Source organism: Cupressus sempervirens, chromosome 10, assembly GCF_028749045.1.
Source record: "Cupressus sempervirens isolate cs-2001-9-10 chromosome 10, ASM2874904v1, whole genome shotgun sequence".
In the NCBI taxonomy this organism is placed as follows: domain Eukaryota; kingdom Viridiplantae; phylum Streptophyta; class Pinopsida; order Cupressales; family Cupressaceae; genus Cupressus; species Cupressus sempervirens.
The window spans coordinates 809,964,198-809,987,021 of record NC_143127.1 but is presented as its reverse complement, the minus strand read 5'-3'; the positions used below and the strand labels follow the sequence as shown (position 1 = coordinate 809,987,021).

Genomic DNA, 22,824 nt, shown 5'->3' with positions numbered 1-22,824 from the left:
TTAATTCAGAATGGGAAGCCATGAAGATAGTTTTGAAGAACATCCAAGAGTGAAATGATCCAAAAACCTTCAAATTTGAGAATGTATGTCCTTACCCATTTGACAGAGCCATTTCTATGACTCCATTCCCCAAGCATTTTGAGACACCCAAGTTTGACAAATTCAGAGGAAAAGGAGACCCTGTCACACATACCAAAGAATTTTACATGCATTGCCAAGAAGTGGCATACGATGATGTCTTCCTCTTGCGTCTCTTTCCCAAAAGCTTGGCTGGACCAACTCTTGAATGGTTTTATAGAATACCATATGGCACAATTAAAAGCTTTGCTGAATTGTCTGAGGCATTTGTAGCCCAATATGCCCATCTTGTTGAAATAAAGCTATTAGTAGTGGATCTTGTCCACACTAAACAAAAAGGTGGAGAAAGCCTTCCCAAATATTTGCAAAGATGGAAAACCCTTACCACCCGCATATCTTGCACCTTGCCAGAGTGCCATTTGGTGAAAATGTTTATTGATAATGCCCATCCTAGCTTGGCTCACCACATGACCATGAACTGTTTGCAGACCTACAAAGATATCAAAGAGAAAGGAATGATCCTTGAGCAAGGACTCATTAAAGATGGTGTGGTCAAGATTTACAAAGAAACCAACCAAAATCAAACACATTCAAATGACAAGTCTAGGTATTGGAACAAAAATAAGCACATTGCAACAGATGGGGTTATTGATACGAGACATGTGAATATTGTTGGTCCTTCCCAAAATCAATCTAACCCACCTTATCAACCAAACAATCAACAAGCTATCAACTACCAACAAAAAAATCACCAAAGCTATCAAAGCCACAATCCAAGACCCAACTTTTAAAGGTCTAACAATCAAGCTAATGCCATCAATGTAGCTACAGGGAAAAAGCCCAGAATCCAACCTACACCTAGAAACTATACACCCCTTGGTGAGCCATTAGATGTCATTTTTGAGAAATTGACTAAGGAAAACCTCATCAAATTTCCTCCTACCCGGAAAATTGACCCAAGCCAATCCAAAGCTGCATGGTACAAAGATAATGAGTACTGCAAATTTCATAGGATAAAAGGTCACACTACCCTCAGATGCATGAAACTGAAAGATTATGTGCAAGACCTCACTGATTGGAAAGAAATCACTGTTGGTGCCCAAACCTCTCCCAATGTAGGCTTACAGATCTATCAAAATTCTTTTCCTCCTCACAACAACCAAAATCTTGGAAAAGCATCTATCCAAACCAACAACAACAACACCAACAACCACTAGCCAAACCAACAGCATGAGAAGAACAATGACCACACTTCATCCTACATAGACTATGGTAGCCTCATAGGTTGTATATCCAAGAAAGAGCCTTTTGTCAATGTTATCAATATCCAAGGACCAAACAATGAGTGTGCAATCACCACTCGAAGAGCACGATTTAACATCGCAGGCCCACCTATTTCACTAGCACCATCAGCTCCATCAAAAAGCTAGTACAATATCTTGGAACACGTTGGGAACATGCCAACCCAAATCTCCATTTTAGACCACCTCAGCACTAGTCCTGTGTACAAAAACATCCTTGACAATGCTCTCATAGAATCTTGTGTCCCTTCAAATATCAACGCTACTAATTTTTGTAATCTTGTTGGACACCTATCCTCCTCATGTGCCTTATCTTTCAAACCCATTGACATACCCATGGTAAATCTAGATCACACCCCTCCGCTTTGCATAACCATTATGGTATCCAATTTTGCCGTAAAAAGAGTAATGATAGATAATGGATCAGCCTTGAATATTTGCACCCTAAAATTCATAAAACAAGCTGGGTATACCGAGGCAGATATCATCAGTGAGGTTATCACCATCAAAGCTTATGATAACTTGGAAAGAACCACAGAAGGAACTATTTTGCTGCCAATCAAGGTTGGGCCAGTCATTGAAGAAACACTCTGCCATGTTATTGATATAAACCTACCATTTAACATCCTCCTTGGTCACCCATGGATTCATTCCATGAAAGCTGTTCCATCCACTTACCATTACTACATCAAATTTTTGAATCAGGGCACTAAGGTAACCATCCATGCCAATCCAAAACCCTTTGCTTACTGCAATGTGGTTGAAGCTTCATATGCAAACCATTGCCCTGGAATTTATATCGGCATAGCCATTGCCAGCTCATCCCAAACTTGTAATGACCTAGAAACCATCCTCGCCTCCACCTTATCTACCGTGAAGATCAATAATAAAGGCTATGGAGAGTATAGTCTGTCAGATGCATTTGCTGTCAAGGCACTCCCACTTGATCCACATGCCCATGGATGACTGACATATCACAAAGCTAAGGATATTCCACCTCCTTGATACAAACAGTTTGGCCCAACAACCTTTGTATCTTCAAAAATCCCTCTTCATGAGGAGCTCACTCCAGATATCAGCAATTGGTTACATAAGGATGTACCTCCAAGAAATCAAGCATGCCTTGATCACTTCAACAAGAAGTATCCCCAAGAACATAAGCTCATCACTAAAAAATGGAAATATCAAGGTGATGGTCTAGGACCAAAAGAAAGAGGCATGTAGTACCCCATCGACGCACACAAGTGGGAATCAAAGTCAGGTCTTGGCTTTGGCATACCCACAACTGGGGGCACCAATGAGAACGGTCACACTTTTTCAAACATTCACCGCGACCTTGTCAAAATTGAAGATATTCCTAAGGAAGTTGAAAAGAGAGCCTACGATGATATCTTAGACCAAATCTCCTTGGGAGACTCTATTCTCCAAGAACTATCCATCCATTTCATTGACCTAGCACTCGCCCATCCACAACTCATAGATTGGGACCAACCAAGTGTCATACACATTGATGAGTTCACATTAGAGAAAGCACTTCTAAGATTCATGGGAGCCGAAACTCCTCACAAGAAAACAAAGCTAGATTCTGCCTATATCTATAAGCTAGATCCCAAGGGGTGTTTTGGAGAAAATCCCCAACCTAGTTCTGATACACCCAAAAGTGAAACTAAGGTGAAATCGAGACAAGTTAAGGCAGTGAAGAGAACCCCTCAGCAAGAAAATCCAGAGCCACAAGTAGAACATGAGGATTTAGCATTGCATCCTCAAGATAATTGACCAGAGATATCTTCTATTCTAATTGAGGATACTAAAGAAGTCAACATCGGTTCTTTAGAGATCCTCAAACTTGTTCACATTGCTGCATCTCTATCACAAGACCGAGCTGATCTCCTCTTTGAGGTCTTAAGAGAGAACATTGGCCAATTTGCATGGTCATATTAGGACATGCCAAGACTTGATCCAATGCTTGTAGTTCATCATCTTGCAGTCGATCCAAAGATCAGGCCTGTCAAACAAAAGTTTAGAAAAATGCACCCCAAGGTGGCATTACTAGTCAAAGCTGAATTAGAAAGAATGTTAGCTGCTAAGGTTATCCAACCTATTGACTACTCAGAGTGGATCTCCAACATGGTCCCCATCACTAAGCCTTCTAGTGACATCAAAATTTGCACTGATTTCAAAGATCTTAACAAAGCTTGTCCAAAAGATGATTTTCCCTTACCCAACATAGATATGATTGTAGACCTTACAGTTGGACATGAAATTCTATCCCTCATGGATGGATTTTCTAGGTATAATCAAATCAATATTGCAGAAGAGGATCAACATAAGACATCATTCACTACCCCTTGGGGAACCTTTTGCTACAACATGATGCCTTTTGGCCTAAAGAATGCTGGGGCTACCTATCAAAGAGCTATGACAATCATTTTTCATGATCTCATCCATAGCATTTTGGAGGATTATGTGGATGATATCTTGGTCAAATCTCATACCTTCATGGATCATCTTGCTGACGTGGATAAAGTCTTTGATAGGTTAGCCAAATATCATCTCATGCTGAATCCCAAGAAGTGTGTCTTTGGGGTCACATTTGGAAAGCTTCTAGGCTTTATAGTTTCTAAATGAGGTATAGAGATCGACCCCAAGAAGGTCAAGGCTATCTTAGACATGCCTCCTCCCTAGACACTGCGACAGCTTCGCTCTCTTCAAGGAAAGCTTCAATCTGTCTAGTGCTTCATCTTCCATCTTGCAGATAAGTGTACACAATTTTTACATTTACTAAAGAAGGATGAGAACTTCAAGTCAGATCCTTTATGTCAGCACAGCTTCGATCAACTCAAGCAGTATCTCACCAATCCCCCTATCTTGGTTCCACTAGTTTCTGGTTGTCCCCTAATTTTGTACATATCAGTAATGCCTATTGCTCTAGGGGCACTTCTAGCACAACTCGATGACTACGACAGAGAAAGAGCCATCTACTACATTAGTAGAACCCTAGTTGGTTATGAACTCAATTTTACTCCTATGGAAAAAGCTTGTTTGGTATTTGTTTTCTCAACTCAAAAGCTTCGCCACTACATGCTAAGTCATACCATCCAACTAGTCTATATGCTCTCCAAAACAACACTTACAGGCCATTTGGCCAAATGGGTTATGCTCCTTAGTGAATTTGACATCCAGTATGTGGACAAAAAGGCGATCAAAGGGCAAGCTATAGAAAATCACCTAGCTAATGCGCCTCTAGTAGATACATATCCTTTGATCACAGAATTTCTAGATGAACATGTTTGTCTAATTGAAGAACAATCCCCATGGAAACTTTATTTTGATGGCTCACACACATCTTGTGGATTAGGGGCAGGAATATTGTTGGTCACACCTCAAGGAGATTACATTCCAAAAGCCTTCAAGCTACAATTCCCTAGCACCGAGAATATAGCTAAATATGAAGCTCTCATAGTAGGATTAAAGATAGCTGTAGAATGGAACATTACTGAGTTACAAATCTTTGGTGATTCTCAGCTCATCATCAAGCAAGCACTAAATGAATATCAAACCAAACATGAAAAGATATTACCCTACAAAGAGCTAGTTGATCAGCTAACCCAACATTTTACAAGGCTTCAGTTTACACAAGTACCTCAAATACAGAACAAAGCAATAGATGCTATGGGTACTATAGGCTTGCTCTTGGAAATTCCCCAAGCAGCTACACAGTATGAGCTTTTAGTCAAGTAGCTCCTCACACCTGCCTATGCGAATGAGGATTCAAACCATGTTTGTATCTTGGTTGGTCCCCAATCCCCTTGGTACCATGAGATTCATGCTTACCTTAACGATGGTATCATATCCCCTCACCTCACATGTACCCAATGCAAAAACCTCATTTGAAAATCATCCCACTATGTTATCATAGCCAATACCCTATATCGTCAATGCTATCATGATACTCTCTCTTGATGTTTAGATGAAAATGAGGCTGCGATGGCGTTAAAAGAAGTATATTCTAGACTTTGCAGTGCCCACATGAGTGGTATTGTCCTAGCATGACAAGTCCTTAGAGCAGGCTACTATTGTCCTACCATTGAAGAAGACTCCTGTGACTTTGTCAGAAAGTGTCTCCCATGTTAGTAGCACACAAATCTCATGCACGCTCTAGCACAGGATCTATAGCCTATTGCACCACCTTGGCCTTTCGCTTGTTAGGGCCTTGATCTAGTTGGAACTATCACACCTCTCTCATCTGATGGACATAAATGGATAATAACAACTACATACTATTTCACTAAGTGGGTGGAAGCAGTCCCCCTAGCCTCAGCTACAGGAGTTTAGGTCTCCAAGTTCATCTTGTACCACATTGTTTGCCGCTTTGGCATCCCATCCACCATCTTCACTGACCATGGAGGTAACTTTGAAAATCTCAACATGGAAGAATTGTGCACTTCCCTCCACATCCATCACCACTTTTCTAGCCCATATTTCCCATAGGGTAATGGCCAGGTTGAGGCAACTAAAAAAACCCTCCTCAAAATCCTAAAGAAAGTTGTCAATGATTTTGGCTGTGATTGGCACCTACAAATAAATCCAACCCTATGGGCCTATCGAACCTCCTTCCATACATCCATAGGAACAACTCCATACTCCCTAGTCTATGGTGCCTAGGGTATACTTTAAGAAACCCCTCCTTTAGAAAAGGTGTAAAAAATTGGCGAAAGGTGTAAAACACCTGACAAAAAAAATTATTTTTTGTAGCAAAAAAAATAGTTTACAAAGAAAAAATAATAATCTCCATTGGCGAATCATTCATAGTCTCTCAAACAATGTGTAAAATCTGGGCGAATTGTGTTATTTTAAAACCACAAAAAAATTATACATTGGTGAACAAAAAATAATAATCACATTAAAATTTGAATTTTTTGGGTGAATCATTTCATTGTATTCAAGGTTAAAAAAAACATATGCAAAGTCGATGGCATCGGAGGTTCGCAAAGGGTTTCATCAGTTTGAACTTTTATGTTACGAAGTCACGAAAAGGAGATCGCATCATCGGGGGTTTTAGTCAGCCAGTTAGTCTATTGGTTGCGAGACCGCGAAATGTTAATTCAAGCAGTTGTCACATGTTCGCAACAGTTAAAGGAAAAGGAATTTTGGCAGTCACAAAAGGGAGATCTCATCATCAGAGGTTTTATGCAGGCAGTTAGTCTATTGGTTGCGAGACCACGAAATGTTAATTCAAGCAGTTTTTGCATGTTCATAGCGGTTAAAGGCAAAGGACTTCTGGAAGTCATGAAAAGGGAGATCACATCATCAGAGGTTTTATGCAAGCAATTAGTTTGTTGGTTGCAAGACTGCAAAATGTTAATTTAGGTAGTTTTTGCATGTTTGCAGTGGTGAAAGGGGAAAGATATGTCATCCTACGAAGTCGCGAAAGGTTAAGATGAAGCAGTGTTCGCCACTTCGCACCGGTTAGAAGGAAATGGGTTTTCACAACTGCGACAACACGATTTGAAACGTGTAAGTTCTGAAGCTATGATAGAAGGGGAATCTCATTAGAAGAGGATATAAGGCTTATCATAGGGTCGCAAGGATAAAGCAAATATTTGATTTAACTGTTGCGATAGCCCGAGAAAAGAAAAAGAAGGGTTTCACAGTTTCGTGAAAAGATTTCAAGGTTAAGTTGAATCGATTGCGACAGAGCGTAGAATGAAGGGTTTCACAACTCATAAGATTGTACAATGATAATGTATTTTTGAAGCTTGAAACTTTGAAAGTACAAAAGAACAGGTTTTCAAATCTATTATCTGATTCTGGACAGCAAATGAGTTGACATTCTAAGGAAAATGAAATAAAGGAAGTAGTTACTACTAGTAGTGATCGATAATAGATATCCATGCACATGCAAGCTTTTAAACTTTAAATCCATTAAAATTTAACAATTTAATGCCGTGGCCCATTAGGAAGTTGTAGAAAACTAGAATTCTCAGGTATCTATAGCTAACAGAGCAAAAAGATTCAAGAATTTGCAGTAAGATCAGAATGGCAGAAGTAGAATCATCAGTAAAGAAGGGCACTGGAGAGGGCAGCAAGGTTTCATTGTCTACCAAATTTGCAGAAGAATGGTTGAAGATTCTCCCTAAATCTTCTAATGCTCAAAGTGCTAGTGTCGACGCGTTTAGAGATGCTTACAGCTTTTGTAGAGATGCTCAAGTACCGTACACCAATGGAACTGAATTGTTCTTGTACTTTTACAAGAATAGGGTGCAGAGTGTTCCCATCTCAAATCCATGGATGAGGAACCTGGGAAAGTTGATAATGTCAGAGGTATATGTGGATGTTGACCTTATCAAGGCACTAGTAAATGCATATAATCCAACAACTCGGTCCTTTCATAGAAAGGATATGAACATTCTCTGTATGTTAAGTAAGGATACTTTTGTTGAAGCATTTGATTTGCAGGGTCCCATGTTAGTTCCTATCAACCTGGAAAAATTGGCAACAACATTTAAGAAATAGAGAGATTTCTATACAACACATGCAATGTTGTGATATATCTTGAGGGAAAATCAAAACAAGATGAAAGGAGAATTCCCAAAAATGGTTATTGATTTTATACATATTTGTGTGCATACTTTCAGAAAATAGTTTTTGGATTGAACAAACTATTAGGAGTAGATGGATCCATGGATGCCTCCCCAACATTGTATGTGATAGCCCTAGAAATTTAAGACCCACATACTAATGTGGGGTATGATTTTGGAACATTCATTGTTGATAGTATTCATCAGCAGATGGTGACAGCTCAGCTAGGTGATCTTGAAAATTTCAAATTTCTACATTACTTGGTGCTTATGCATCTCATCCTCTTCTACAATGTGGGCCATGTGGATTCCAGTTTCATTGAAGGTTTGGACAATTTCAGAGAGGCATTGCCTATTCAAAGATGGACAAGATTATGGCAGAGGTTCTACTCTTTTTCTAATTCCCTCTCTTTTTATAATGATTTTGTTGCAACTATTCATAGGATGTTAGGTTCAAAATTGGAAAGATTACCTAGGTTAATCAGGAATATTGTTAGACCAACTTTATGTTTTGATGATGAGGGACCAATTGATCATTATTGGGGTAGTGCCTTTTTGTTAGCAAACTGTACAATGATTAGAATTTTTGGTTGTTCCCAACCCCCTCATTTCTTGCCAAGATATGTACCAGAGAGGGTGGGTGCAGTGGAAATTGTCTGGCAGTTGTTATCCATGAATAGAGAATATCTAGGGCCAACCATTAAAAAGGGGTCTTTTGTGTGTAGAAATTTCAAAGTAGGGGATTTTGAAATTGGTAAAGAGGCCATTGAGGAAGTTGATGCCTTCCTAAGAGAGTTAAATTTCCCCACTACCCCCACTAGGGTTTATGACCCATATAACATTGTTACAAGTGCTCTTAAACAAATGAGGGGTTATAATGTCGTCATTGGAAGGAAAATTTGGGAAGAGGATGTCATTAGGGATGTATTGTATGAAGAGGTCTATGCTGATAGGATGCGGAAGTGGAGAGAAATCCTCTCAGTAGAGGACGAAATGAAGAAAGTAGATCCTAATTTCTAGGGCTTCTATTCTGATTTACCCTATTTTAAAAAAATTGATAATTGTATTTAGGAGTTTGATAACATTATGGCTCAAGTTCCTCAAAATGCTAGAGATAGGGTAAACCCTTCTCTTTAGAGGCAGATGTTGTATTGGAAATTAGTGACAATGAAGATCAGCCTGGCCCTTCAGACTGGGATAAAGGGGGCAAGAAGAAACAAAAAATGATTGAGGTTTTGGAAAAGGCTAGAGAGAAAGCCTTACAAGTGCTTCCAAAAGGAACTAGGTATTGTGATGATGCTAGAAAAAAGTTCTTAATTGATCAAGCTACTGAAGAGGAGAGGAGACCTAGTAGTTTAGAACTGTAGTCCATGATGCTGGATGACAGAATTATACAGGCTCAAGAATTCATGAAGGATGATGATTTTATCAAGAGTGAAGAATTCAAAAGTTTTTTGTATAAAATCAAACATAATGAACTTTCGTTGCATGTAAAACCTGAAGACACAGATGAAAAAGTGACTGAAATGGTGCAGAAGCTCCAAGCCTATGATCCTAACAGTGAAAGCCTCACTGTAGAGGAGGCTAGGGAATTGGTACAAAGGAGTGGCATGATAGTTTTCCCAGGATGGGATATTAGTTCATCATTCCTGCTTGATCAAATGAGGTGACAAGAAAAATCAATCTCTTATGAGGAGATTAATCCATTTGGTGAATTGCAGGGGGCAAGATTTAATATAGATACTAAGACAATGGCTATTTGAAGTGTAGCTCCAGAATCATAGAAGCCTACCCTGATGGAAATTAAAGAGACACCGGTAGGTAATGCAATTTTTTGGAATGCACATTCAACTTCTTCAGATCAAATTTACAACATCCAAAACATTTCTGCTATGCTAGGCAAGAACAAGATTGATATTCTTCAAGAACAACTGGTGCAAACATATGAAAAGTACCTTGATGCCAGGAAGAAGTATGAAGAGAAAATGAGAAAAACATATGTTCTACAACATGCTTTGGAGGAATCAAAAAAGGAGAATGAAGATTTGAAAAGAGAAGAAAGGTCACTAAGAGTAAGGGAGGTACAAGACCCGAATATTCAAACTAACCAAATAGCAGAAGAACCACATCCAGTAACACATATGGATGTGGATGAGTTTGAGATTAGCAATGATGCAAAGATTAGGACAATGAAACAATTTTTGATTCATAGAATCACTGCTTTAAAGAGAGCCTCTATAAATGTACATAGTATGTACATTACTCTACAGAGTAATGAATACCAATGCTTTGAGGCTTTATCACTATTATCTCCATTGTTTTCCCAGTGGGGGCCATACATTCATTTATTTAATAGGTTAGTTCCTTTACTCACATAGAAAAAGGAACTACCTAAGGAGATCATTGTTCCTATAAGGAAAATGATACATCAAGTTAAAGAATTGAATTCATTCTTCATTGGTAAGATTGAAGCAGTAAGGGGAAAATTGAAAAGCATAGCATTGGGTACCACAGATTTCATTCCAAAAATTTTGAACAATGAAGGGTATGTCAAATCTTGGCAAGAGTGGTCTGAATCTTTTGATCTAATATTAGACCATCCAAGATTTGTAGCATTTTAAAGAGGTGAATCAAGTGATCAAGTTGTATATGATATGATTGATATGACATACAAAATTGAAGCAGATATGAACAAAATTACTGGAGAGGGTAAAGCCGTCACAGATGCAAAATGGACTAAAAACATTAGTGAATTAGAGGTAGTTAGAAATACAGCATGGCTTGTTGTGGATACAAATATTGCCATCTAGGAGGTTATAGCAGATATCAAAGCAATCCCTTCAGTAGAAGATGATTAGCACAAAAGATGGTGGCCTTGGGGAATCAATTGGAGGACAAGTGTTGCAGAAGAATATCAAAGGGAAGTTGTTCATCATAACATATTACCTTACCTTTGTGGTACATCTGCTATGGGTAATGCTATAGTTAGAACTAGAAGAAAGGCTTAATGATCACTTGCCACTTGTCACATTTTGTAATTGTTTCCCCTTTTTCTGTTAAAATATGTCACAAAAGGTTTCAACATTATAGCAGATATCAAAGCAATCCCTTCAGTAGAAGATAATTAGCACAAAAGATGGTGGCCCTGGGGAATCAATTGGAGGATAGGTGTTGTAGTAGAATATCAAAGAGAAGCTGTTCATCATAATAGATTACCTTACCTTTGCGGTACATTCGCAGTGGGTAATGTTGTAGTTAGAACTGGAAAACAGGCTTAATGATCACTTGCCACTTGTCACATTTTGTAATTGTTTCCCCTTTTTTTGTTAAAAAATGTCACAAAAGGTTTCAAAAATTTGTAATGATTATCTTAATTGTTGTTATCTTTTGTCTTTTGTAATGAATCATTATGTAACCTTTGTAAGCCTGAAGCTTGTTGCAACTCAACTGATATAAATATGAGTTCCCAAGGCCTAGAAATGGTTTGATCTGTTGTTATTTTTCAAATTAAGACTTAAGTATAATTTTCTTTAAGAGCAGATATTGTTCCAACTCTATGTATTTCAATTTTCCATTATGTTTTGTAGTCAGTAGTTCTCTGTGATGTTATGGGCTTTGCACACGTCTCTATTATCTCTTTTTTTATTATCAAACAACTAAATCAAGAGAAAGATACAAAAATAACATTGTGTCAACAATATGAATAGAGTAACAAGTAACAAAAATCTTGAACTCAAATCAAGGATTCAAGAGAAAGGTACAAAAATAACATTATGTCAACAATAGAGTAACAAAAATCTTGAGCTCAATTTTTGTAAATTGTAATTGCAATATGACTAAATAATGAATATGGAAGAACTGAAGTAGACCTATAAATTCCTTAGAACTAAATGCTACATTACTAAATCACAATTCACTTCATTGACTCAGTCTTAAATATGAAACTGAAGTCTGAATAGTACTAATAGGTTCCTCTTCATTCTGAATCGAGTATTCAAAATCCGTAAAATCTTCATCTTCATTTTGACTTTGAGACCTAAATTCATCATTTATGTTGGAGTCAGTAGTAGAAGTAGAACCACCATATTTTAAAGTGTTGCAAAGGCCTCATCTTTCACTTGTGGAATTCCAAATGGCCAATGACCTATCATAAGGAAAATCTCTAACATTGTATTGAGTAACAAACAACCTCAAACAAGTTTCCAAATTTTTGTCTAGTTTGTTTCTGACATTTGATTTCAAAAACCCCAATGCACTGAAAACTCTCTCATCTTCCACCGACCCTAATATTATTGTTTGACATAAATCAACAAGTTTGAAATATTTTGATATTGAAGTATGTAATACTTCACTCCGACTTATCCTTTTTCGGAGCCTTGTTATTGCACCAGGATCGAATGGATTCTCAAAGTTTTCCATCTAGTTTTTCAATCACAATGCAAAAATTTTACATTGATTTTTAAGATTATTTGAATCTAAGATTCCTTGTATTAGTTGTCCATTGCAATCTGTATGCTTTGAAAACTGTGTTATCAATTCGTCAAGTTTATTATGAAACAATTTTGCATCAGTTGGATTATGTCCAAAGTGTTTCCAAAATTGAGGAAACACACAACTCATGGCTTCAAGAATTTCTTCTCGAGGGAATCTTTCAAGAATCTCACTTGAAAGTTGGTAGGAAATAGACTTCACATTTTCACAAACAGATTTAACAATCTTGTCAAAATCATCCTTTCTAACTGGTAGTACTCTGCCTCTCTTGGTTGTTTTAGATTGGTGCATTGGTATTTGAAATCCTTTCACAAACACACATAGCTCATTTTTCCCATTGAATTGTAAAAAATTCTCAGCATGATTCAAATCTTTAATTATCTCCCACCTTGAAAAAATTGGGCAATGACCTGAGAGATTTGAATGCAAAGAATCCAAAGCCATGCATGTCATTTTACGTAAATCAAAATACTCATGAATATACATAGTTCTATCTTGGGCTTTCTTAACAAGTTTGTTCATTAAATCCATCATGGGGAGAATACTGGCTAAAGTTAATAGGTTCTCTATATCACTGAACTTATTTAACAAATCGGGAGCTCTATCCACTGTAAGGCGTTGCTCATATAGAACTCCAATCAAGGATTGATATTCTGCTAGAACTCGTTCTGCTGGTCCATGCAAAGATATCCATCTGGTCTCAACATCCTTGAGAATCTTATTTCCTACTATTACTCCCTCAAAAAAATCTTAAATTCTGCAAAGCATTTAGGAATTCTGCAAAAGTATGAGTGGAGCTGACAGATTAGATCTTAAAATTTTACACTGTAGGAAAAGTACTTACAATCATATATGCTAAATTCATTCGGTGGGCCATGCAGTGTATGCCAAGCATATAAGGTGCAATACTAGTTTGTAATCTTGCACAAAGACCAGTCCTTTGCCCTTGCATTACTGCAGCTCCATCAGCTCCGACACACACTAACTTCTTTGCAATTGTCAAGTCATCCATACCAGCAATTTCATTCAAAGCTTTCTTAACTTCTAAATATAAATTTTCTGTAGTTGAATTGGCCCTCATTTTACGAACACAAAGTATATTAGCTTGACGGACATGATCTTTTACAGTATATACATGCATGCAGACCCAAGCAGTGTTATCTACCACAGTGACTTCATCTAAGGATAATGAAATGAACTTGGATTCTTTTACTCTCTCCTATACATTTTCCTTTTCCACCTCAGCAAGATAGCTTGCCATTTCCCATCTAGCATATATTGACCAATGTGACATAGGATAGTGAGGAACTCTCAAAAAAGATAATAAATTAACATATTCTAAAAATTCTCTCATAGGATGCCCTCTAGATAGAATATGAAAAATAACACTCATCTGAATAGTCTTTGCCAAGTTTACATCATTGGCTGCATGTTGAAGCCCATCCTTGATTGGGTTGCCACTACTGCCACTACCAATTACCGCTATTTTCTTGAAATGCTCTTCATATTCTATGGCATACTTAACATGAAGGCATTCTTCCTTTGATTTCCATCTCACTGCCGCTACTTCCTTTCCATCTATGATTTGTTTTTCATAAACCTTACCAATATGTTTTTCTATAGTGTCGAGCTTTAACTGCAACTTTTTCTCTCTTTTAGTTTTCCAGGTACAAATTGTACACTTGCATTCTATTGGTGGTTCATAATTGTTTGTGACAAGTTCAATAAACTAGTACTTTGCTACCCAATCAACCTAGAAAGTCCATTTCATTTCCCACTCCCACCCCATTTTTACATTCCTTTTTCTTTTCTTCCTACCAACATCAATATTATCTTTTGTTACGACATCTTCTGTTGTTTGAACATTGTTATCCTCGTTTGATGCATTTTGATTTAATTGAATAACAACCTGCTCTTCTAGTGGTGGTGAGGTATTGCGATTTCCTTCTGCACTTGTACTTGCCAAAGTTGGTAGGCTAGAAACATTGTCAATTCCAAAGAAAGCCTTTATGGTAGTATCTCTATGTTTTTGGCATTTTGATGTAAGATTAATCCCCTCACTGCCCTTGGGGGTTTTTCCCTTGTCACTTCCCTGAGACTGAGAAATATTAGTTATAGACTCACCCTCCCCTGACATCTGAATCCACTGATAATCCATTTAAACTTTACTTCCCTGAGAATAAGCAGTATTACTTTCAGTATCCGTTTAAAACCACAAAATATTTATACATTGGCGAACAAAAAATAATAATCATAGTAAAATTTTAATTTTTTGGGCAAATCATTTCATTGTATTCAAGGTTAAAAAAAACATACCATGGAAGGGCTAGGGAATTGGTACAAAGGAGTGGTATGATAGTTTTATTAGTTTGAAGTTGGCAACTTGGCAGTTACAAAACTATGAGAAAGGCTTTAACAAGTCTATCGCAATGTCCCTGTCAAAGTGAAAGTTAATAGTTTGTGTGTTGCGAAACTGCGAGGAGGGCAGAGATCCAATCATCGCCAGTTGAAAAGATAAAGGAGATTGTGTTGCAAAACCACGAGGAGGGTAGAGATCACATCATCGTCAGTTTAAATGATGGTGAACTTTTATGTCGCGAAGTCACGAAAAAGGGAGATCACACCATCGAATGTTCACACTTCACAACAGTTAAAGGGAAAAGACTTCCAACAGCCGTGAGATTGCGATGGCAAGGATTTCGCATGTTCGCAGTGGTTTAAAGGAAAGACTTCCAGCAACTGTGAGACTGCGATGGAAAGGATTTCACATGTTCACAGTAGTTTAAAGGAAAGACTTCCAGCAGCTGCGAGACCACGATGGAAAGGATTTTGCATGTTCACACTAGTTTAAAGGTAAAACTTCCAGTAGTTGTGAGACCGTGATGGCAAGGATTTTGCATGTTCGCAGCGGTTAAAGGGAAAAGACTTCCAGCAGTTGCGAGACTATGATGGCAAGGATTTTGCATGTTCGCAGAGGTTAAAGGGAAAAGACTTTGAGGGAATCTTTCAGGAATCTCACTTGATAGTTGGTAGGAAATAGACTTCACATTTTCACGAATCCATGCATGCAAGCTTTAAAAACCACTAACATCGCCAGCAACTTTCAGTATTGCGTCCACTTTTTGAAAAATTTCTAATGAAAATGAGATAAGAAAGGAAACTGTAGATAAGCTTCTGATTAAATTAAACTACATAAGCTCAAGGAGAGTATTTTACAGCACAGCTGCACATACCAGTGTACCACCACTTGTGGAAGCTATCTCTGGAGTCTGAGTCGTGCCTGCGATGTGTCCTGCACTGCCAAAAATTTGATGGAGTGCCAGCGGTATTTAGTGAATGTCTCATTGCTTGGATGAATTTGGATTTATACATATTACAAATCAATACAATTACCAATTTACCACACCAAACGAGCTGACTCCTCCATGACAAAATGAAAGAGTGTTGGCGAAACGAGCCGACTCCTCCACTTCCCATAACGTGAAACAAGCGGACTCCTCTACGGTAAAATGAAACTGGGATGGAAAATTCTCCCATACTGCATGAAACAAAAACTTGAAACCCAATGAACATTCCACGATAAGCGTTACTTGGTCGGCTGCGTGAAAGGCGATACCGCCAGGGAAAAACTCAAATGTAACATTTTCCTTGGCGATTACAATGCTAGGTAACCAGGTAAACCCAACAAAGCTTGGCGAACAAGAAACCATGGAAGGGCTCAAAAATTGCAAAAAATAATATTGGAAAAATGTCAAATTCACCAAAATACGAAAATTTGCCACTATATTATACCCTGATGGTGCCGAAGTGGTACTACCCATAGAGGTTGAACTTCCCTCCTTGCACATATCTTTGTAGGGGCAAATATCAGATGAAGAATATAGAGTAGCTCGGTTCACCGAGCTAGATCTCTTAGATGAGAAGCGACAACAAGCCTATGATCATCTCACAATCTGTCAAACTCATCTCATAAGAAATTTCAACAAGAAGGTGCTCCCTCGACACTTTCAGCCAGGTGACATGGTCCTCAAAGAAAATATGAAAGTCCAAGCTGATCGAGAAAAGAAAGGCAAGTTTGAACCTACATGGCTTGGTCCTTATATTTTTACTGCATCCTTTGGCTCTGGAGCCTATCAGCTATCTACACTAGAAGGAGAACTCTTGAATGATCCTACTAACATCATTCATCTCAAGAAGTTCTATGCTTGAAGATCCTTGGTATACCCAACTTTTGAAAAATACAAAAAAATAGTAAAGAGAAATAAGCGTCTAATGGTGAAAACTTGGCAATTCAAGCGCCTTGGATAGGTACTTTGGTGAAAACCTAGTAATTTAGGCGCCTTGTGTACTAAGACTAATCCATTATCTATCACTATCCTATCCCTCATCTATTCACCGACCATCCCATAACACACCTGCTTGTTCCCTTGGTGTTCCAATCAAATATCCAAAATCTAATGAAGCTTGTGAATACCTCTTGTACAGCTTGTAAATCTTGTACCTCAACTTGTAAATCTTGTACCCCAACTTGTAAATCTTATATCATCCCTTGTATCATAGCTTGTATATCCAAATCTTGTCCAAAGCTTGTACCATATTCCAGCTCGTATTATATGCCAAATCTTGTATCCTAGCTTGTATCCTATCACATGCACACAAAGAATCCCATTTTCCTTAAGCTTTTTGCAAACCATCTACCTATCTGCCTATCAACTATTGTAGACATCCCACCCTTCATGAACATTTCCATCTCACAAAAACCAAAACATGAATAGACCTTGTACATTTGTAACATATCTTGGTCCGTCAGCTTGTATATCCTCTTTAGCTTAGTACCATTGTATCTATCCAGCTTTTGTGTCAGTTCCTCCTTGATCAACATCTTGCACACATTGCACAACCCTTGGTTAGCTATTTCAATGCATCATTTAGCTAGATCTCCTATCACCAAACTGTTATCCTTCTTAGTTCAGCTTGCCAAATGCATCACTCATCCAGATCCATTAGCTTAGGTGCTCTCCGATAGATCCTTGTAGGATATAGCTTTCCTCATGTCTGATCTTGGTCCGTTAGTACCTCGTCCCACTGATCTCATTGGCAAATGGTTCTCTTTTGGATTTTTGCTTTCTTTTGATTTGGATTCTTCCCTTTTGGGTCTTGAAGTATCTTTTCAAAACAATCTTTTTGTTCCCTCCTCAAGGTTGCCATGATCTTCCATATCATGGTATACCCTGAATGGGGCAATCTGAGCATAAGATATTGATTAGGTCTTTTATTTGTTTTTCTTTTCTGCTTGTGGGTTACCCAGTGTCAGTTCCATGCTGCTTCCTCTGGGATTCATGTGTGATGCTGGGGCAATCCTTGCATGTTTATTTTGAGTCAGTCCGTCAGTCCTCTGGACAGTTGGTGAAAAGGCCTTGATGTTCTTGGTAACCTTGGTAATTAACCAACAGTCTTATAGCAAATCTAGTGCTCAATTACATGGTGGTACTTCTCTTTGAAGTATCCCCCTGCTAAAAAAAAAAGCTTCACTGGTTTCCCTTCATCTCCATTATCCCCCATCCATATCCAGCATCTGTCTCTCCTACCCTAGCTTATGCATCAGTATCTCTTTGAATCAATCTACACTTTTAGCTTTAGGGATCCACAATCCTAGTCTTAGGGATCCACCAATCCAAATCAATCCACCAAGCCTCATCTTTCGAGCTCCACAATCCTAGTCCTAGGGATCTCCGAAACCCATCTTCTGCCAATCTGACTCTTTGAAATCCTGTTTCATCAACTTTATCATCCCATCATCCATCTCCTTATATTGGATTCTTTTTTATAATGCTCTGCTCCTTCATCCTCTGCAATCCCTGAGATCTTAAGCTTGCTTCCTCTTGTGCCTCTGATTCTCCCTTTATCATTCTCCTGTAGTGAGAGTTTGAGCGAACTAAACCTCTTCTCTTAAGCCAATTTGAGTCTCCTTGCTCATCTCAAATTCTTGTACTTTTCAAGAAGCTGTCAAGCCTCTCTTTCTCTCCTCGCCACCTTCTTGAGGGGGCATCTCGCAGTCCATTCTCTCCTCTTCTGGTCTAGCCTTGGGCATCTTATTTTCTTATCATTGATGCCATGCCACTTGCGGCATCACATCAAAGAGGGGCAAAATGTAGACACCTAAATCCTTTAGAAAATAAAGTATTTTTTATTTTCTGAAAAGATTCTTGATGACATCATCATTAATTAATTAATTAATTATTTAATTAATTTATTTATTCTTATGCCATTAAATCCCTTTATCTTAATTAAAAATATTTAATTAAGGAATCCCTCCCAAAAATGTTTAAATCTTATTTAAACATTATTTCCTTATTTATTAATTATTTAATTAATAAATTGACCAAAAAACTCAAAATAAATAAAAAAAATTATTTTTTGCCCACAACTTGGCCAATTTTCTTAAGACCACTAACCTCTTCCAAAATCTTCTAATCCCTCTTTAATTTTGATTAAAGGCTAATCCCATCATTTCTTACCCCTAATCCCAACTCAAAATATTTAATTAAGATTAAATATTAATCCTCATGTTTATTAAAAAAGTTTTAATAAATATCTCCTCAACCCAAACCCTTGAAATAAATAAAACTTTATTTATTTCCTAAAATCTAATTTATCCTCATCCTAAGAAGTTGTAGACTCTTCTAGAAAGTCTTCATCCTCATCATAGGAAGTTCTAGACTATTCTAGAAAGTCTTTATCCTCATCCAAAGTCTAGACTCTTCTAGAAGATGTCTTTAAACCTAATCCTAATTCCCTCCTAACCTTGTCACATTCCCTAAACATGGGTTAAGACTTACTAACCCAAGCCAAAGTTAACAAATATCTCCTCCTTCACCACCCTCATTAAATGCCATCCACTTGCCTATCCCTAAGCTAATCCTAAACCATCCTAATCCATCCTCTAATCATTTGCACAATCCTAAGCAAGCTTAAAACCTTCCTAATCAAGCCCAAGTCGAAATTCCTCTCATCTCCCTCAAAATATCCCAACCATAAAACTTTATGAAGCCCACTAGGCCATAAATGACTCTTCCAAGCCCTTTCATTGCTCTTACAAGCCATTATGAGGGTCTTTATGAAGATTTTATCCCTTGAGCCTCCTTTGTTGACTCATCCTTCCCCTTTCCTCCATCCTCTCACCCTGTGACATGTGTCACTCCCTGATTGGCTATAAGGAAGCACAATCCATGTGCTCTCCTCTCATGCAATCTGAGCCCTCCATGAGCTTTTTCCCATCCTTGCATCTTAACCCTCAATACCTCAAGCCTCTTGCCTATAATTTGGATCCTTCCCCTTTGAAAAACAACACAATCCATGAAGTAAAGTCATAATTCCATTTTAAGAAGCCATTTTACAAGCCCTTTTTGAAGCATAAGCTTGAGCATACATCCTATCTATTTAGAAAAAGCCACTCAACAAGAGAGCTTCTTATTGATAGAGCCCATTAATGGCTCGTATTCTCAATTGAGAGCTCATCTTAGTCTATCTTGAAGTTTATGAATTTTTTTTAGTTTGTAGAAGCTTTATTTAAATTTGGTTTCTATTAGCATACTAACATTGCTCATATACACCGGGCACTTGGTGGAGAGAATCATAGCTAAGGACCTTGATTGAGATTTCAGATTATTTTTTTCAATTTTTTGTTTGTGTATCATCTCGTTGTTTATCAAGCTTAATTCAATACCTAATCAGTTCAAAACTTTGATAGAACATTGACTAACAATAAACTTTATCACTATTTAAACATAAGTTTATCATTTCCAATATGTCTTCGTTATATGATTTATGATCTTGTTCATGTTTAAAGTTTTCCTTCTCTGTTATTTGTTTATCAAACTTAATTCAATACCTAATTAGTTTGAAATTTTGATACAATATTGATCAACAATAAACTTTATTAGTGTTAAAGCTAGAAATTTATCATTTTTAATATGTCATTGTCATATGATTTATGATCTTCTTGTTCATGTTTAAACCTGCCTTCTATGTTATGCACCTAAACATTTATCATAAATTATTATTACAAACACATAAAAAATCTGAAACTGAAAACAATACATTACATTTGCAAAATTTATCACTATTCTTGATTTGAAAAATCATTGTCATGACTCATAAATTTACGTTTTCTATAAATATAAAAGTATAATTAAAAATAAAGTTTGACATACCCAAGTATCCCTATCTCCTATTATAAAAAATAGTTGTACCTGTACTTGTACCCATAATCGTACCCTAAGTACCCCAAGTACCCCCGTCCCCATGCAACCTTGTATATTATATGTGGATCTTGGTGTTTTCTATACACCTATGTGGTCTATAGGATCTCTTGCTACTTAGAACATCCCTTGACCTTTGCCAACCTCCTCATTAGGTTAACTAATCCAAGCTTACAACATCACTCCCTTACTCTTCTAGGAACAATATTCCTCCAAAGGTTTTATAGGTCTACTAGAGTACCATAGAACTCCCTAGTCCAACCAAGGTTTCCATGATGTCCTAAGGTGTTATTGGAGCACTTTTACTATGCTTGAATGAATAACAACAATGGGTTTGTACCTGATTTCAAGATTTCTTCACAAAAGGGCTACAAGGAGAGCCCCTAATTAGGCCTCCACCCAAATTTATAGGGTCAATAGCTCCTTTGTCTTAGAGTTCCAAAACCTCTAGGCTTAAGAACAATTGATACATAAGATCCATCCTCAAGGATTTTTAGGGTCTCAGGGTGCATACATACTGTACAACCAAAATAACAAAATTGAGGGTTTTCTTGGCTTCATGTTTTCCCCACTTTTAAGAAACCTTCCACACATCATCAAGATTCCTCCTCCACAAGTTAGAACCTCCTCATACCCCTCTTCAGTCCCTCAAAAGGGCAAGTCATCATTCTTCAAGCTTTGCTCTCGAGAGCTCTTTCTTTGCTGACAGTCCCTAGCTGAGCATTGCCTAGCTTGCCTAGGGCTTGGTCAAAGAATTCTTTGCACTCACTTTTGGGCCCTTTCCTACATAATATAATACATTAGGGTCTATAGCATTGAAATATAGAAGACCAATGAATTTCCACAGCAGAGACAAGACTTACAACCCTTTCATGATAAACAACTCCAAAATTGGTAGCAAACAAGAATCTTTGAAGAAATTTACAAAACCTTTCAAAACTTGGTCACAAACTATAACTAATGCATGGTGAATATAGAAGCTATAAGTATCTAATTTTTTTTAGCTATTATAGAGAACATTCATATATCTATTTCTTGACCTCATTCAATCCATGTCTCTTGGCTTAAGGCTCTACATTCATGGCATTAATATCCTTAAAAGTGTATTATGCCAGTGCTTTAAGATAATGGGATGCATTTCCCATGTTCATCTGTGACAAACTACTTTCCTAAACCTTTTTGTTCTTTAACTTCTTGAATTTGATGCTTTGTCTACTATACAAATCATCTTTCACATCACCAACAAGACAACCATGAACTTCATTATTTTGACATCTTTTGGAATCCCTTTGCTCATTTAGGCCATGAATTTTGGAGCATCTATTTTCATCTTCTTTAACACTACTATTTCCATAATGCTATAACTATCACATTCTCCAAAGGGAAAACCTCACTATTTCAATGTCTTATCCTTAATGCTATGACAATAGCACATCTTTGGACCTCTAGATTTGTTAGGTTCTTATTCATTAGATCACCATTCATCATAACAATATAAAAATATATTGATATAGTATAGCCTCAAAATCACCATATATCACTAGTGCACTAACATGTATGCAAAAATATTTGAAAGCCTTTGTTGAATTCTCAGTTCATGCTAGGTGAAACTTGTAAATTTATTCTAATAGAGCTCAACATTGAAAAAATAGGAGTAGATAATAAGTTTCCTCAAACTACCAACCTACCACCACCTAAATGGAATTTGGAACTCCTCTTCATAGCTTTAGAACTGTGATTGTTCCTTTGTGGTTATCCCTTTATGAACTAACTCACAACTTTACAACTCATTATAGTATTTGATTGTGAGTCATCTTGCATGTATAGAACTAGGTGTTTTGTTAAAAGATCCTTGAAACATTTTAATTTATTACTCCTACTATAAATAGTACTAAATGTCTTCTATTCTATTACACATGATTACTAGATTTATTAAGATTGTTGTCTCACTATGTCTTATTTTTTATTAAATTCGCTATCATACGATCCATTAAATTAGTTCTTATATACCTCTACCATAAAGATTCTCCATGCCTTTTACCATATGACTATAATCTATGTGATATAGTAGTAAAATAGCTTTTAAGAGGTTTTTCATTATACTTTAATCAA

The 22,824-nt window shown here is 37.3% G+C and overlaps 1 pseudogene; it reads right to left on the bottom strand.

Moving 5' to 3' along the window:
- Window positions 1–22,824, bottom strand: part of LOC149536402 (DNA (cytosine-5)-methyltransferase DRM2 pseudogene) — an 87,185-nt pseudogene that overhangs the window by 46,532 nt on the left and 17,829 nt on the right.